General features: G+C 48.1%; 1 protein-coding gene across 4 annotated transcripts in view; it reads left to right on the forward strand.

The window, feature by feature from the left end:
• Positions 1 to 14,264, forward strand: part of LOC149351808 (procollagen galactosyltransferase 1-A-like) — a 294,955-nt gene extending 280,691 nt beyond the window's left edge. For 2 of the 4 annotated variants that reach the window (XR_016290655.1, XR_016290656.1), the window contains one exon: positions 6,801 to 7,011. The gene's annotated coding sequence lies outside the window, so the exon portion shown is untranslated. Of the gene's footprint in view, positions 1 to 6,800; positions 7,012 to 13,816 lie in introns of those variants that run through there. The other 2 variants (XR_016290657.1, XR_016290658.1) reach the window with 2 other exon arrangements.
• Positions 14,265 to 15,462: the final 1,198 nt, after the last annotated feature.

Here is a 15,462-nt window from a genome sequence, read left to right on the forward strand (position 1 = left end):
GTCAAAGTTGTGGATGCAATGCTAACCATCTCATAACACTGCATACTTCATTAAGGATAGTTGCCGGGCCAGTTGGTACATGATCACACCGTAAAACAGCGCGCTTACACGTGACGAAGAAAGAAGACACGCACACACACAGCGCTGTGTGTGTGCGTGTCTTCTTTCTTCGTCCCGTGTAAGCGCGCTGTTTTACGGTGTGACTGCATACTTACTACGTGACCAAGATGACAGCCATACTGTGTAACGAAGTGGTGCCACACCATGGCAGCATACGGTATGTCTAGGTCGGCTGCATAGCAGAGTTTACCTATCAGCGGCACTCGGATGCTGCAATACAAATCTATACTTTCGTTTCGCTGTATATAATCCAGTTTGTGAACCATCAAAGTTTGACCACTTCGCTCCACCATTCGTATACAGATTGTGGACCACCTAGTTGACGCAGAAGGTTCGGAGTGGTGCCAAACAGTTCAGCATGTAATAGAGCTCAAAATTAATACTTGGCTCAGAGCTTAGTTTGCGACAGGATTCGCACCGACGACCTTTGACACCCCAAACCACAATTTCCTCGAACTTTCAAACGGCCATTGCGGCCGAACCATTCCAAGTTGAACGTTGGGGTGGTGTCAAACTATTTATCTTCTTGTGCTGTGCAAGTTGCTAGAAAAATTTCGTTTGGAATTTAAAATTTGGATATAACGCATTTGTGTCGGATATAAGGAAGACGGATACACGCCACGTGATCATGATGTAATATCCGATCGATAAGCGGCGATGCACATGGATTGCCTTGACTGATATGTATAAGGGGCAGCGTTCTGCCGTCATTAAAGAATGCATGCACAAAATCGTTATAACAGTTGTTAATCACTTTACGCAACAATGGAAAAGCTCAGAGCCAACGCTCGCCAACGCTCGATACTCGATCGCTGCCTCAACATCGTTTCAATTTTCGAGCTGATGTAGAGTCGAACTTCTAAAACCACGCCTTGGTTAGGATAGGTGAAGTATATCAGTGAAAAAAATAAAAAGTTTATTGTCTGGATGCGCAGCGAAATATTTTCTTTGAAAACATTTTTTTGCTCAACACCAGAGGCTTCGGGCGCTTATTATTCAACACGAATATGTGATAGGAGTCTTTGTGAAGCGAAAGCTGCGATGCTGGAATGAATGGCTGGTTGGCTAGCGTCGCTTCGCGCTCCGCTTGACCCTCACGCGAGCAGAGCGAAGGTGCCGGCTCGCTCGTGAACTGTCGCTTGAACATTTTGTGCATGCTCCGTAGCGGTCCCGCTCGCCGGTTAAGCAAAACAAGAGCGCAGATACGATGTGCTAAAACTCTCCGCTAAGAAGTGGCAGCACTGTTCATAGCTTTATGCTGAAAAGAGCATGCTATCGATGTCGCTAAGACCCCGAGAGTTAAAGGGCGCGAGGGCGCTGAGGTTGACGGCGAAATGTGTCGCAGCGTGCAGCGCAGTTTCCGCGGAAAGTGGCGCTGACGAATATCGCTGTGTAGTGCATCTAGACGTGCGGAAAGTGCTCTTAAAGCACCTTTCCGGGTTTTCCACATGTTTCTTTTTTTAGCGTGCTTGAAGAAGATCGCAAGCGTGAGAGCATACACAATTGCTGATATTGGAAGACATATCTTGTATTATTACTTTCCATCTTGTAATATTCCTATATATTCCTTTTCCGATTCAATCATTTCATTCTGCATCACTGGCGACTACCGGCTGTGACTGCCTGGGCTGTTTCCAAGCAAGGAATATGTGTCGAAGCCAGTATATAGCCAGTATCGAACGTGAACCCTAGCGACGGCACGGCAAAGACACGAAAGCATTCACCCTCTCTCAAGCAAAAATATAATTACAGAACATTGTCCTAGGCCATATCTACGCATGTACTTTCCTAATACCTGTCATTATACTTCTGGATTATGGTGCTGGAGAGGGCGGGGGGGGGGGGGGGGTCGTTTGATACTTATCCGTTATGCCTGATATCATCGTGCATGTTGCGTTAAGGAGGACCTGCAGGAATTTGGACGGTGGCGTAAGGACTGTGCGCTCTGCGTAGCGGAGGCCGGGTTGTGGGAACATCTTATGTATTTAATGAGCGCTCTAAACGAGCCTTCTGAATCCCTTGTAGAGTTGGATACTCGCTTAAAAGTTAGCATGGCTTATACTTACGACTTCAGCCTTGCTTTTGTGCCGCGTGAACTTTGTTTTGTTTTGATCTGGAGGCTACGATGTCGTTTATGGGTACGTATCAAGAGAAGCTTGTGGGTTACCTAACAGGCAGAGTCTAGACTCTCAAGGACCCTTCCGACGGTATCCTTAGTGTGCGTTAAGGGTCCTTCCAAATTTATAAATATTAGAGTACCGAGAACATGTAATGCCGTTTTCCCTTGCGCTCCTTGCGTCTGAAAAAAGAAAAAAAAACGAGCAGTTTGAACGTAACAGAACAGAGAGCCGAAGAACTTTTCCACCCAGACCGCCGGCTATATGGTACCGTCGGCCTTGCACGAGCAAGCCTTGGATGAAAGCTTGGGAAAGTCAGACGAAAGTGGTTGAGTGCCGGTCAGTTCCTGCCCATAGTCTGATATTGGTGTCTCGGAAGGTGCAGATAACAATTTTAGCGCACTCTAGGCGCTACACTAGGCTGGGGTTGGCTAAAATAGCCACCGGAGGCTTCGTTGGTCGGGGGTCTAACGTATGCCGTGTCATGTGCAACCCTCGTTCTGCATTAGCAATGAGTTCTGCGCTCGGTTCACTGAAATTTATGTAGATGAGCATCTTGACCCTACTTCTCCGGAGGGATTGTAAGTAGGTGGAACTTTTACCCGGCGTGGCTGCGTGCATTGTTTCGAAAGCGCGCGAAATGTTTGAAGTTTGTAAACAGTTCATTTAGATGGAACGCGCGTCTTGAAACCGGGGGTTCTCTCTACAGTGCAGAAAATTTTGTTTGAATAAGTTTTCACCGGTAGCTTTCGTATCACTCGTCTTTTGTTTTCTGCTTGAACTTTTAAAAGCTTTGTGTAGGCAAGGGAAATTCAGTTTTCAGAATAGCGCTTTATAGTGCAGAAGAATGCAGTGACTGTGGTCACCTGTGAGTCTTATCATTTATTCGGTAAAAACTAGACAAAAAAAAAGACGACCCAATTAGTCCTTGGCTGCAAGAACGGAACTGTTGTCAGATACAGCTCAAGAACGAAGCAGCAAATGCCCACCAAAACAGGCCCTACAACCAGTGCATCGATCTGTTTTTATTACGTCGCGATCACTGCACATCGTAGCCACCAGCGGTGCCACGCTACCAAGTGCAAGATGATTGACCGCGGTGTCATGACAATAGATCGGCGCCATTAGGTGGAGGGCTTCGCTTGGGGGACATTGCTTCTTCGTTCTTCAATTGATGATGATGATGATGATAATGTCCTCAGGCTGAATGGCACATACCCACGGCGGGGGATTGGCCAGGGTGCATATCGGATAAAAACGCACTCATGTACAGGGAATGGAGTATATTTAAATTTAAAATTTGGGACGCAGAGCTAGAATTTGTACAAAACAAAAAATACGGAGAAAGAAAAGTTGTGAATTCACATTCTAGCAGAGGAATCTACCAGATGAAATTATATAATCGTGAATAGAATCGAACACTGGTTTCAGGGCATATCCCTTGGCGCTTGCCCCGAAGGATAAGAGAATCGGAATAGATAGAGGAAGCCCAAGCCGAGCGAGGGGTATCTCCAAGTAAATTCTACGGAGACCAGCGAGCCGCCGGCAGGAGAGGAAAAAATGTTCTATAGACTCAATTTCGCCACAAGACTCACAAAGGTTGGATATCGAAAGCCCCGATCGGCATAAATAAAGAATAAGCCGCGGTATCCTGCAGCGCAAAAGGGTCATGGACGCCTCACATTGCCTCGAACTGCACATCTGCACACTCCAAGGAAATGCCAGGTGTTGAAAATCCGCTGCAGCGAGGAGAGGCTCATGGCTCAAGGTGTGGAAACGCTGGAATCGCTGAAAGCGTGCTAGAGTCAAGTAAACAGTATTTGGGACGAAAGGGACAATAGGACCATCAAGGGCAGACTTTGCTAAAAAATCAGCCCTCTCATTAGAAACAATGTCACAGTGCCCACGGACCCAGTGAAAGCGTACTTCTGTAACATGTGGAGGAATAAAAAATTGAAGGGAACGGCTCATAGGAGTATCACCCGAGGTTTCGAGCGCTGCCAAAACAGAAAGGTTGTCTGAGAGTATAATAACCCGAGTGATACTTCAATTGTATCCGACTAAAATGATGTACCGGAGTTAGAGCGCTAACTTCATCTTGATCCGTAAGAAAGGGGGCGTTAAGGACTTGATAAATTAGACTGATGGGCTTACTGTGTTTTTTACAAGGCATTTACTGAAGTAATAGCTAATCAAATTAGTACCAAAGTGCAGAAAAGCCTTGTGTTAAGGTTCTGGAAGATATGTATTTGGGCTTGCACACTGACCAGTCCTCCACCGGGAAATTTATAGACTGCCCGTTTACTGTGCGATGTCAGTACGCCTTAAACAACCCCAGGTGGTCGAAATTATCCGGAGCCCTCCACTACGGCGCCCCTCGTAGCCTGAGTCGCTTTGTGTCGTTAAACTCCTATAAACCAAACCAAAGAAATCCATATATTTGATATCTCATTTTTGCGAAGAAAATTTTGAGGCGGAAGCCTTTAATGCCTCATCGTTGTAAGCAGTAGCTGTCGACAGAAAATGTCACGCTTTTCAGTTGGTCGAAACGGTCGTAACGTCACAGTGCGCGAATTTCAAACGGGGCCAATTGTACTTTGGGTACTAACCATGCAACCAATTAAAGGGATCGTACAGTGATGCTCCAAGTTGGAGTTTAGTTAATTGCTTACTTAACCAATTAGTCCAATTAACCTTTCTTGTCAGCCCAAATAAATAAAACCGAGTAACAAATTGGCCGAGCTTGGGAATCGAACCCCGGTCTCCGGAGTGCGAGTCGAGCACGCTACCACTTCGCCATGCCAGCTCGATGGTTTGGAAGGAACAAAGGTGCGTCTAATGAACACGGTGTCTTCGTTCACTCCCATCTTCCTCCCTTCTCTTCCGGCGAGGTTTAGGTGTCCACCGAGATATGAGAGACAGATACATTTCCTTTCCTCAAAAACCAATTTACTGACGAGCAAGGCGTATTTGTCCGCGTTTCAGATTGGTCCAAATTGTCGTGATGTCACCACGCGCGAATTTTGACGGGTGTCCACCGAAATATGTGAGACAGTTACTGCGCAACTTTCTTTCGTCAAATACAATTTTCATTTTCTTCATTACGGCCCCTCTTTCTGCTTTCACTCCACTTCCTCCCTTCCTGTACAGTGCGGCTCAGGTGTCCACCGAGACGACAGAGAATTACTGCGCCATTTCCTTTCCTTAAAAAGCGTTGCGTTCAAAGGGCAAGGCATCGCGCCGAACGGGTGGTGGCGTTCAATGGACTCCGTGGCAGCGCTACAACACGCTGTCGCGTTCCACTCCTAAAGGCAAAGCTTAAGCGTCATTAATTGGCAGTTAATTAATGCACCAACAAAATGTGAAGTGAACAATCGCGTAGCAGAATGCAGCACTCAGGCTTTCGCCTTTCAGCACTTTAGCTGCTAAAGTTCCTCGTAATTTTTTTCTTACAAAGGGATATAATGAGCCTCAAACGAGCTTGACCGGCCATTTCGCGCTGGGTGTGTATATATTTGTAATGATGCGCAACAGTTCCGTTGCTATTCGAGGCGGGATATGAAAATTAAAACCCATGACCCGTTCTATCGAGCACCGCACAAAACACGCGGAAAGCTATTCCTGCCTCGAGCAGGACCCGCGTGAAGCGTTTTTTGGTCGCGTTGCCGGCGTAGGCGCAACGAAATTGTGATGCGGGCGCACCCGTCCTCGCCGATACTCGGCGACCCGCTGAACGATGTCACGCACCATGCTGCGTGGGGTTCGCTTCGCGTCGGGACATTTGGCAAGGTTATTGATGTTCTCCCGTTTTCGAAGGACCACTGTGCTGGATGCTCCTCATGTGCGGTGTGCAGTTTGGTTTCGGCTTTCATGGCGTGGTCGCGTGGTTTGACCGTGTGTTCGGTGCTCCTGGCTGTATCGACGCGCCCCTGGTTTCACAGTGTCACGATTAGTGGCAGTGGTGGAAAACTAAAGCGCAAAATATTTCGGTCGACGAGAACGCGGCCATAGTCAAAGCAGTCGCATTGGGTACAAACTGCGGGCGGCGAAATACTTTGGCGTAGCTGTGAGCACGGTTTGTACGGTCTTCGGGTACAACGAAGTAGCCACTGACGCCGTGACCTCCTGTGGTTTGCTGTGGTTTATGGGGGTTTAACGTCCCAAAGCGACCGAGGCTATGAGAGACTCCGTAGTGAAGAGCTCCGGAAATTACCATCACCTTTGGTTCTTTATTGTGCACTGATATCGCACTGTACATGGGCCTTTAGAATTTCGCCTCCATGGAAATTCGACCGCCGCGGTCGGGAACGAGCCCGCGTCTTTCGGATCGGCAGCCGAACGCAATAACCACTGAGCCACCGCGGGGGCTCGTGGCCTCCTGTGTTAAAGAAACAAAAAAGAAGCGGAGATTATTTGTCTTCAGTGTATTTGAGTGTGTTTTATCAAACTGTCATCCCTGATCAAATTATCGGCAGCCTGCGATCTAGCGTACTAATTATCCACTAGACCTTTCTGCCATGGTGTGAAGTGTTATAATGGCGAGCGTGTTCGTGTGTCATGCAGGGAAGCAAGCCAAGAGGAGCCGTCGGGACGGAATAGCTGCCGCGCGCTTTCTTTCACCTTGATCCGCTTCAGGATGAGCGCCGTGGAAATGAAGCAAAACATACTGGATAGGTCTCACTCTTTTCTCCGCGCTGTTATGCCTACAAGGCTCGTTTTGTGAGTGCCGCGAAAAAAAAAAATAAAGCTTGTGCGCGTTGGCGAGGCTGATATATTCGGTTGTGTAGTGTATATATTTGGCCGCGTCAGGAACTTTCGGGGCTGGTGTTGAAGGTTCTTTCAAAGCATATCGGCGGCCGTCTGAACGCCATGCAGCTACGGTATCCCTAGTCTGCTGACATGGGCTGACATGCATGTCAGCAGCATGCAGCAGCAGAAAAGTCCGCTGACGTGCGACTGGTGTGGCCAAGGTCACGTATGGCTATAACGAAGCAATCGTTCTAACGAAGATATCTAAAAGAATAAAGAGCCTCAAAGGTAAATTCCTGGCGAGAGCCTCACCCTGGAAAAACTTTTAGAATGTTCACTTCATGGTTGGAGATTCCGACTGGAAATGAAATAGTCGTCATCATGCCTAAACGCTTTAATATGAAACCTTTCTACCTTGTTTCCTCTCCTCCGTATGCGACAGTCAGAAAGGTCTGGCTGAGAACAAGCGCCGCACGGAAAGGAATGCAGATCCCTTTTTTTTTTGTTTGAATTCTTTTTCCCGATGGTGTAAGGCATGATTCTATGTTTTACAGTAGAAAAAAAAATAATTAGTAACGAGTCAGCGCTTGTCCTGTGAGTTTGATTTACTCGTCCGTGATCTTTAAGCGCTGTTTACTCTTTCAAGAATGCTTTGATACCGCAGTTTGAAAGTAGCCTGGTAGAAGGGGGCACTGCCAATGCATTTTTTTGTTTCCTTATTGTAGGAATTGTTGACGCAGTTGCAGTAATGCTGTATGGAACCAGAAAGCGGACCCGAGAAGGGCCTAGCATAACGCGCGGACAGGCTTAGCCGTCCGGCTAGGGACGTCCTGACAGCCTGTCGCTGTCTTTTCCACTTCTTTACCATTCGCGCCCCCTTTTTTTGTGTGTGTTTTTTCCGTCTTCGTTCCCGGAGCGAATAAGCTCGAGAGGCGCCGCCAGCTGTCGCTGTTATTGTGGCGTCCACCGCGAACATGTAAGGGGACCGGGTCTGCGTAGCTTTCTATATAGCGTTTGCACAGCGGGTGGCTGTCATGTCTGGAGAGCCGATTTGGGGCTCACCCGTTGGTCCTGGTGCGAAAGAGAAACGAGTGAAAGCAGGTAGGTCTACATTCGAGGAGGTAAAACAGGCGAGAAGTTTCGCGGGAATTGTACACTTCTTCCGAACTCTTGCTGGTTGGTGTTTTTTCTTGGGCCATCAGGAGTGCTAGTCTTTTCTGTCTTTTTTTTTTTAATACGCACGGTTTCTTCCTTGAAGTATGGCATACAAACCGCTGCTCTTGTATGCGGGTGCGGCTGGTGTGGGCGTTGTTGGATGCGGCAAGAATGACGATATCTCTGCTTTTTTTTCAACTATCCGTCTGGCGTTTAAGAAGGCCGCGATAGCAAAAAAATTAAGTTCATCTTTCCGTAGTTGACATGGAGATATTGATGGCGCGTAAAGCGGCTGTTTAGGTTTGGGTTTATATTCATGCATCTTTTTGGTGTTAAGCACAATGCCATGGGAAATGGAGGGGGGAGCGCAGTCAATCCTTAGGACTTTGAGGATTAGAACTAAAAAATATGGTTTTAAAAGAAACAATTTATGATTTACAATTTTCGCTTTTAAACATTGTTGCCGCCTGCCGCTTTGGTGGGAATAACTAGACTTGCTCAGAATGAAATGTGGCCTAGGTGGAATACTGTAGTTGCTTCAAATGAAACGTGATCTCGCTCCAGACAGCACCCTTTGTATGTTCCGAACTGAACGCAGTGATTTTGAAGCGTTGAAAGCGAATGTCCTGTCGCGTTTACGTAAACTGAAAATAACATGTCGTATTTATTGCGTTGGCTTCAATACAGCCCAAGCGGAAGACACTGCTTCCCGGCTATGTGTAGCGTGTTTCCTGGCGAAGTAAAAATCGATGCGAATTTAAAGGAGCTACTCTATACTTATATCTAAGCTACTTCATTCGGCGTATCCTGATTACAATCGTGGGCATGCCTACACTCAGCAGAGCGGAGGCCACGTTTCCTCATTTTTGCATTGTTTTTGTCACTTTATTCTTCCAACGGTAGGTCTTAAAATTCAGATGCAAAAAACCAAAGTAATGCTCAACAGTGATTGCAAAAGAACCGAAGTTCACTATTGGGTGCGAGGTGCTGGAAGTGGTAAGGGAATACGTCTACTTAAAGCAGGTAGCGGCCGCTGATCCGGATCTTGATAGGGAATTAACTAGAAGAATGGGGTGGAGCGCATTACCAATGTCGCTTAAGAGGTAAGTATACAGCTGCTGTGTCTTACCATACCCACCTATGGTGCAGAAACGTGGAGGCTAACGGAAAGGGCTCAGCTTAAGTTAAGCACAACGCAGCGAGATATAGACAGAAAAATGATCGGTGTAACGTCAAGATACCGGCAGCGGGTAGAGTAGGTGAGGGAACAAACGCGGGTTAATGACATCTTAGTCGAAATCAAGAGGAAGAAGTGGGCTTGGGCAGGGCATGTAATGCGAAGGTAAGCTAATCACTGGTTCTTAAGGGTAACGGAGTGGATTCCAAGAGAAGGCAAGCGTAGCAGGGGACGGCAGAAAGTTAGGTGGGCGAAGGAGACTAGGAAATTCGTGGGGATATGGTGGCCGCAGCTCGCAAAGGACAGGGTTAACTGGAGAGATATGGAAGATGCCTTTGTCCTGCAGTGGACGTAGTCAGACAGATGGTGATGATGATGATTCTTCCCATTCCCTCACGTTGTTCTCACCCTTTTCTACTCCCGCATAGGCTACCGTCTTATTGCTTTCTTTCGAATGTCTGCCATCAGTGATAGGCACAGTATTATTCGTTGTACGCGAGTGATGAAGTTCGAAAATATGCGTTCTACAGGTAGGATTGGGAATGCCCAACGCATTATTGATTAGAAAGCCCTGCTGTTTTCTTGCATATGAACTTCGGCTGACGTGGTTTCGTCAGGAAGCCTATGCCTTTTTTTTTTCCCCTTGAGCGAAAAGGCCGAATTGAGAAATAATAGCCTGCTGCTAGACGAAACGCACAAAGCTTCCACGAACTTGATGCTCTCTGCGCTGCTCGCTGTCCTGCCCTAGCAGCTACGGCCTGCGGTGGTGCGCGCTCGTGGTCAATCCACTTAGGTCCGCTGAGAAGCTTTTAAGCGCAGCGTCGTGGCGCCGGCGCGCCGTGACTTTCCATGAGCCGACCGCATCCGTCTGGGCCAAAGGCCGGCCTTCAAACGTCACGCCCCAAAGATAGCATGCGTCTCTCACGTCACCACTTGCCGAAAGTACCTTGCGAAAGTCGCCCTACTGTGGGGCGCCATGTTTAGCGTTGAGGGTGAAGTAACGCTGTTCGACATGGCCCTTTGCAGTTAGTAACCGTTTAATTCACTTTGTTTATTTATTTATTCATTTATGTATTCATAGTCCGGTCGTCTGAGTGCACTAGGGAGCGCTTTCGCAGACCGTGTACGGGCCCTACTTATATTCCAAAACAGACAGGTTTTCTCTAGTGAACGAGAGTAGATTCAAGACGTCAACTGCCCTTTCTCGATGTGCCGTCCTTTCGAAAAGTAACCAAGCGACACGGTTTATTTCTTAGAAGTGCAGAGGAGGACATATGGCACCCCTTCAGCTCAAATTCTGCGTAAGGCCCTCGCCTTTCGAGACCGTTTCGGTTTTATGGTTGCCGTGGGAGCTCCACTAATACGGATGAGAAGAAAATCTCGTTGCCCGGTCGCTTTTGGCGAAGGCCATGCATTAAGAGACGCCATTGGCCGGACTAGCGCGGCGCAGAAGGACCGTGAAGGAAAGTAATCTTGCTCGGAACAGTGCTTGCCGCAGCGTATAACACGTGGACCCTTTGCGTACTTTGGCTGCAGAAAGCTCTAAATACCTGAATTCATCGCAGGCATCACCATGAATCAACAGCGCGGCTCTCTGTCATGTCTGAAATGCGAAGATAATTTAAACTAGAACGCCTTCTCGTGCACGGAACTGCTTCCAGAAAGTGACGCGAATTTCAGAACATTGTTCACGCGACTCACGCTCTTACTTTTTCTTCCTAAGGTGGCTGGAAAGTTGGCGTTGACTCCCTCTGCACGCTGAAGCATAGAAAGAGCACGACACATGCGCACAAACGATTCTCGGTGAATTGGTGCAGGATTCGAGAGAGCAGCGCTGAAACTAAGACAGCACAATGAAGAAGATGTGCGCACGTGTCGGGCCCTTTCTTGTACTGTCTTAGTTGCACCCCTGTTCTCTTGCCTCAAGCACCAACTCGCCCAACAAACCGTTATTCTGTGATCCATCTATAGCATGACGGCGCCGTCCTCGTATAGGCTCTCTTCTCACTGGCGTGCCTAAATCGGAACACCCGGCTAGAAGATTTGATGGCGGTCGATGTTCTAGAGAACTGTGCAGAAGGTCTTTATTTACATATTTTTTTTAACGGCCATCTTAAATTTAAAAAAATCGCTCTATATGTCCACTAGATTAAAAATCAATTTAAAGTGTGTGAACGCGAAATTCCAAAGAGCAACGAATGATGTTATTTTTTCTTCAGCGTTTCGCGTGTATAGCGTTGCGGCACGTTTCAGTTGGGTGCATGGAGCGGCACGAAATTCAGTGTTATGCCTAATGTTGGCCGGCAAGGGAGTACGACTTTTGCAGGTGCACCGAATCGACGCCTTGCATTAGCAGAACGAAAACTCGTGTCATGTGTCTCTCCGACAGTCAATTACCGGTGACACGGAACTCGAGAGGCTGCTTGCCAACGAAATGCATGGAGCCGCTGGGTCGTAGCGCGGGCTGATCATTTTCTCCTCTTCGGCTGAAATTTATTAGCCCATATAGTCGCCGGCGCTGCAGTAAGTTGAATGTGACGGCGTGCGAGGAGCTACGCAAAAGGGCGGAGCGAAACGGAATTTTCGGATTTAAAATACATCCTCTGCATGGTTAGCTGCTGCCTCCAGACTCCACGAAGGAGGGGGTTATGTCGCGTTGTCGATCTGCTGGCACGATGATTTTGTCGCCTTCATGAATTGATTGGTCCCTCAGGCACTGATGCAGCCTAATGGCCCTATCGGTAATACCTCAACGATACGCGTGTTGGATTTGGCGCCGCTGTTTTTGCTGCCCTCCAAAAATTGGCTGTTGGTGTCTGTACGGTTGGTTGGCTTGCTGATTTTAAAGATACACTGAGGACAAGTGTGTCAGTTTTTTTCCAGTTAAAAAACCGATTCTGTAGCTCCTTCTGGGTAAGCTGATATCTGTCTGGCAGCGAAAAGAGCGTTTATTGCCGAGATTAACCCAATTTAATAATTTACCGGCCACTCGATTCAAACTCATGACGTGTACAGCGAAAGGGACTCTGTGATCTTCAACAGGATGGCAGTGTAACGTATACGCTCAGGGATCCGCATGGAAAAAAAAAAAAAATGATAGGTCGAACATGAAACTTGATGCGATAAAGCTGCATAGCAGTTAGATTAACCCTCGATGATTACTTTGACGGTTTTATACTTTAACGAATGCTTTTACTCTTAGCGGAGCCTTCACGCACGCGACAGGATATTTTTTTGGATGGTGGAGATGGTTGGCGGTAGGTGGCCGGGTGGGTGATGAATGTCGCTTATGGAGCCTGGAGGTGATGTGGAGAGGTGTCTAGGGTGGTGGGAGGGGGGGGGGGGGGGGTGCTGCTTCGAATTCGATTTCTCCGTCGGTCTTCTTTTCTTTTGCTGCGTGGGCTTCTAGTGGGTGGAGGCCTTGTAGAAGGTGAAGGAAGTTGTGTTGGTGAAGTGGGCTTAACTCGCCGAGGCTTCGCACGGCCGACGCCGGCATTTTCCACATGTTCCACCTGTTTACTGCTACCGTAGCAAGACGATGTCGACGCTCTGAAATTTCCTTGCGGTATCGGCCGGTGACGGCGCTACCGGTATTTCATTGTTGTTTCTTTTTTCGCCCCCCCCCCCCCCAAAAAAAAAAAAAAAAACCTTTGTTCTCAGAGAAAGTAGCGCCCTTTTCGTTGGATTGAAGTAGTCTATTGATGCAGGCTATGTTAAGTTCCTGAGTCTCCCTTTAACGAGGCCGACGTTGAGTGCCGATCTGCACTTGACGCCATGCCTCCTTGGTCGTGCGCATGTAAATTCTAGCATAGTATAATGCCGTGGTGAGAGAGGAGGCCTGTTGTTCCGTGGCCTCTCATTGCGTGCCAGAACGACTCTGTAGCGGCGCTGGTGAGAAGGCGAAGCGAGTGGGTGAAGGCGCGAGGAACGTGCCGGATACCACCGCCACCCCTGAATGCCGGGGCATTAACGCTAAGAGGTGTCGTAAAAGGATCCAGAGTTACATTTCAGCGGCGGCGATACTGACACAGTGCCTGTGCGGAAGTGCAGCCAGCCGTGTACCGATACAAAATACTCGGGTACCAGCTCCGAACCTCGAGCTTAGGAAATTTTTGTTTTCTTAGCTGCGCCAGGAACTGCTCACGCACCCCAGACAATAACGATTGCTCCTGCGCTAAACACAGTGGCATCGCGGACTCATTAAGCGCACGGAGCGTGAAACGAGCAGTGAGATAGAATAGGGTCTGGTCATGAGTGAAATTGTCTGGGGCAGGCTTGTGGCGCTCAGCTCACGAATTAAGACAAATATAGTCTCGTTTCTTGATAGTTCCGTCTCTCATAAGAAAGGTTCTGGGTTTGGGGTGTTTATTTTCTGGCGCATTCAGAAAGCGTTATTTCCTTTCTTTTTTTTTTACGAAAATTTATGTCATCAGAGTTTTCATTTTGTGATGAACCAGATGCGGAATTTCTCGTTTATTTGTTTGGTTCTCACCCTCAGGTAACAAGTGTCTGACTCGCAAGTGTGCTGTTCCGGTTCAGAAAGCTTTCATTCACCAGCCAGCAGCAAAATAATCACGTTCTCTTGGCAGATTGTAATATATGGAAGCGTGCTTTCCAACACTTGCATCCTCAAATGCAGTACGTTATTTTTTCCCTGAGGCCATAAAACATCGACGACATCCTTTCGACCCTCCCACTGGGTACAAGGTAAGCTAGCAGACTGATTGCGCGATTTGAAAGAACGTGGCAGTGCAGAACATGCGTATACGGTATAACGGAATCGGTCGAGCAACTTTCTTTTCATTGTAGGTCTGATTTTGCAAGAGCTCTGATGGAGCGCGGGCGGTGATTGAGAACGAGAGGAAGGCATTGAGGAAAAGGAAGGCGGGCTGTATCACTTAGGGTGCTCAACAGAACCGTGCTGTGACTGATGAAGTGGGGTGGTTTAAAAGAAGGGAATAGTTAGGAAGATCAGATAGCTACAAATAAAGTCCCTCGATAAGCTTTGCTAAATAGCGAAAACGTTTTCGGCGCCGCCGACATAAACCATTGGACAATGCCCACTTCCGGTTTGGGAGCTGATTCCGTCCGCCGTCTTCTTGCTGAAGCGGTCCGGCTCTAAGCCCATTAGTCGTTTAGTTTACGTAAGCTCTCATATTTTATGCTCTTTATGCATGAAAGCAGTGGCTGAAACACTGCATGCGAGCAAGCGTAAGCGTCCACTTCCACCCCCCCCCCCCCCCCCCTTCCTCCCTGAGATTCGTCCCGGGACTGCTCCGGTCGGCCTCAAATGGTACACGCAGCACACCAAACATGGGGAAGCCGTGGTAGAGAGGAGGCCTCTTCTCATCCCCAGAATGTCTAAGCAGAATGAGATGTTCGTAGAACAGTGCTGTCATAATTACAATCTGCCAACAATGAAAGTGCATGCCATGGCTACCCGTGATTGTATTTAACTTAAAGGTGTGTTTTCTGTCATCGAGTCAATGTGTGGTTGCTAAAGAGACGTTAAAGGGACCCTGAAACAACTTCTGAGGAGAGCACATCAACTCGCTCAATCACTACGTTGTGTTGTCATGAACACCTGAGCCAAACAATACACTTCTACACGCAGCAGAGCACCCACAATCACGCGCGAAAGTTGGCGAGCCCTTTCCGACGACTATTTTGTGCTCGCACCCTCCTCCGTCGCTCGCACCTGCGTATACCAGCTCATGGGTGGCTGCTGGCTAGATTCTTTCAGACGTCACGCAGCTACCATGGCCGCGGCCAGTAAGCAGTAAGCGCAGCCCCGGCGGGTGAGGAAGCTCCGCTCCTGGCGTTGGGGCCGGCGGAGGAGCGCCGACCTTCCAGCGTGCAAAAAGGGACGAGAAGAGAAAGGTGCGAAGATGCTGGAATTCAGATTTTGACTGCAGATAGCTCTGTTCTGCAAAGCGCATTAAAAAAAAATCTTGCTGGACAATATTCGTGGAGCGGCTTCCTTTAACGTAAGAGGCATGCCGCAACTTTATTGGAGCTCCTTTCAGAGCCCCTTTAATTAAAGGGTAGTCCTGCGCATTCGAGGGCCGGCACTACGCAAACCAACGAAGCTATTTCGAGGTCCTTCTCTTGTTCGGACCTGGCGAACGTTTTAACAGTGCACAA

Source organism: Amblyomma mixtum, chromosome 3 (assembly GCF_055824585.1).
Source record: "Amblyomma mixtum isolate Tamu chromosome 3, ASM5582458v1, whole genome shotgun sequence".
In the NCBI taxonomy this organism is placed as follows: Eukaryota; Metazoa; Arthropoda; class Arachnida; order Ixodida; family Ixodidae; genus Amblyomma; species Amblyomma mixtum.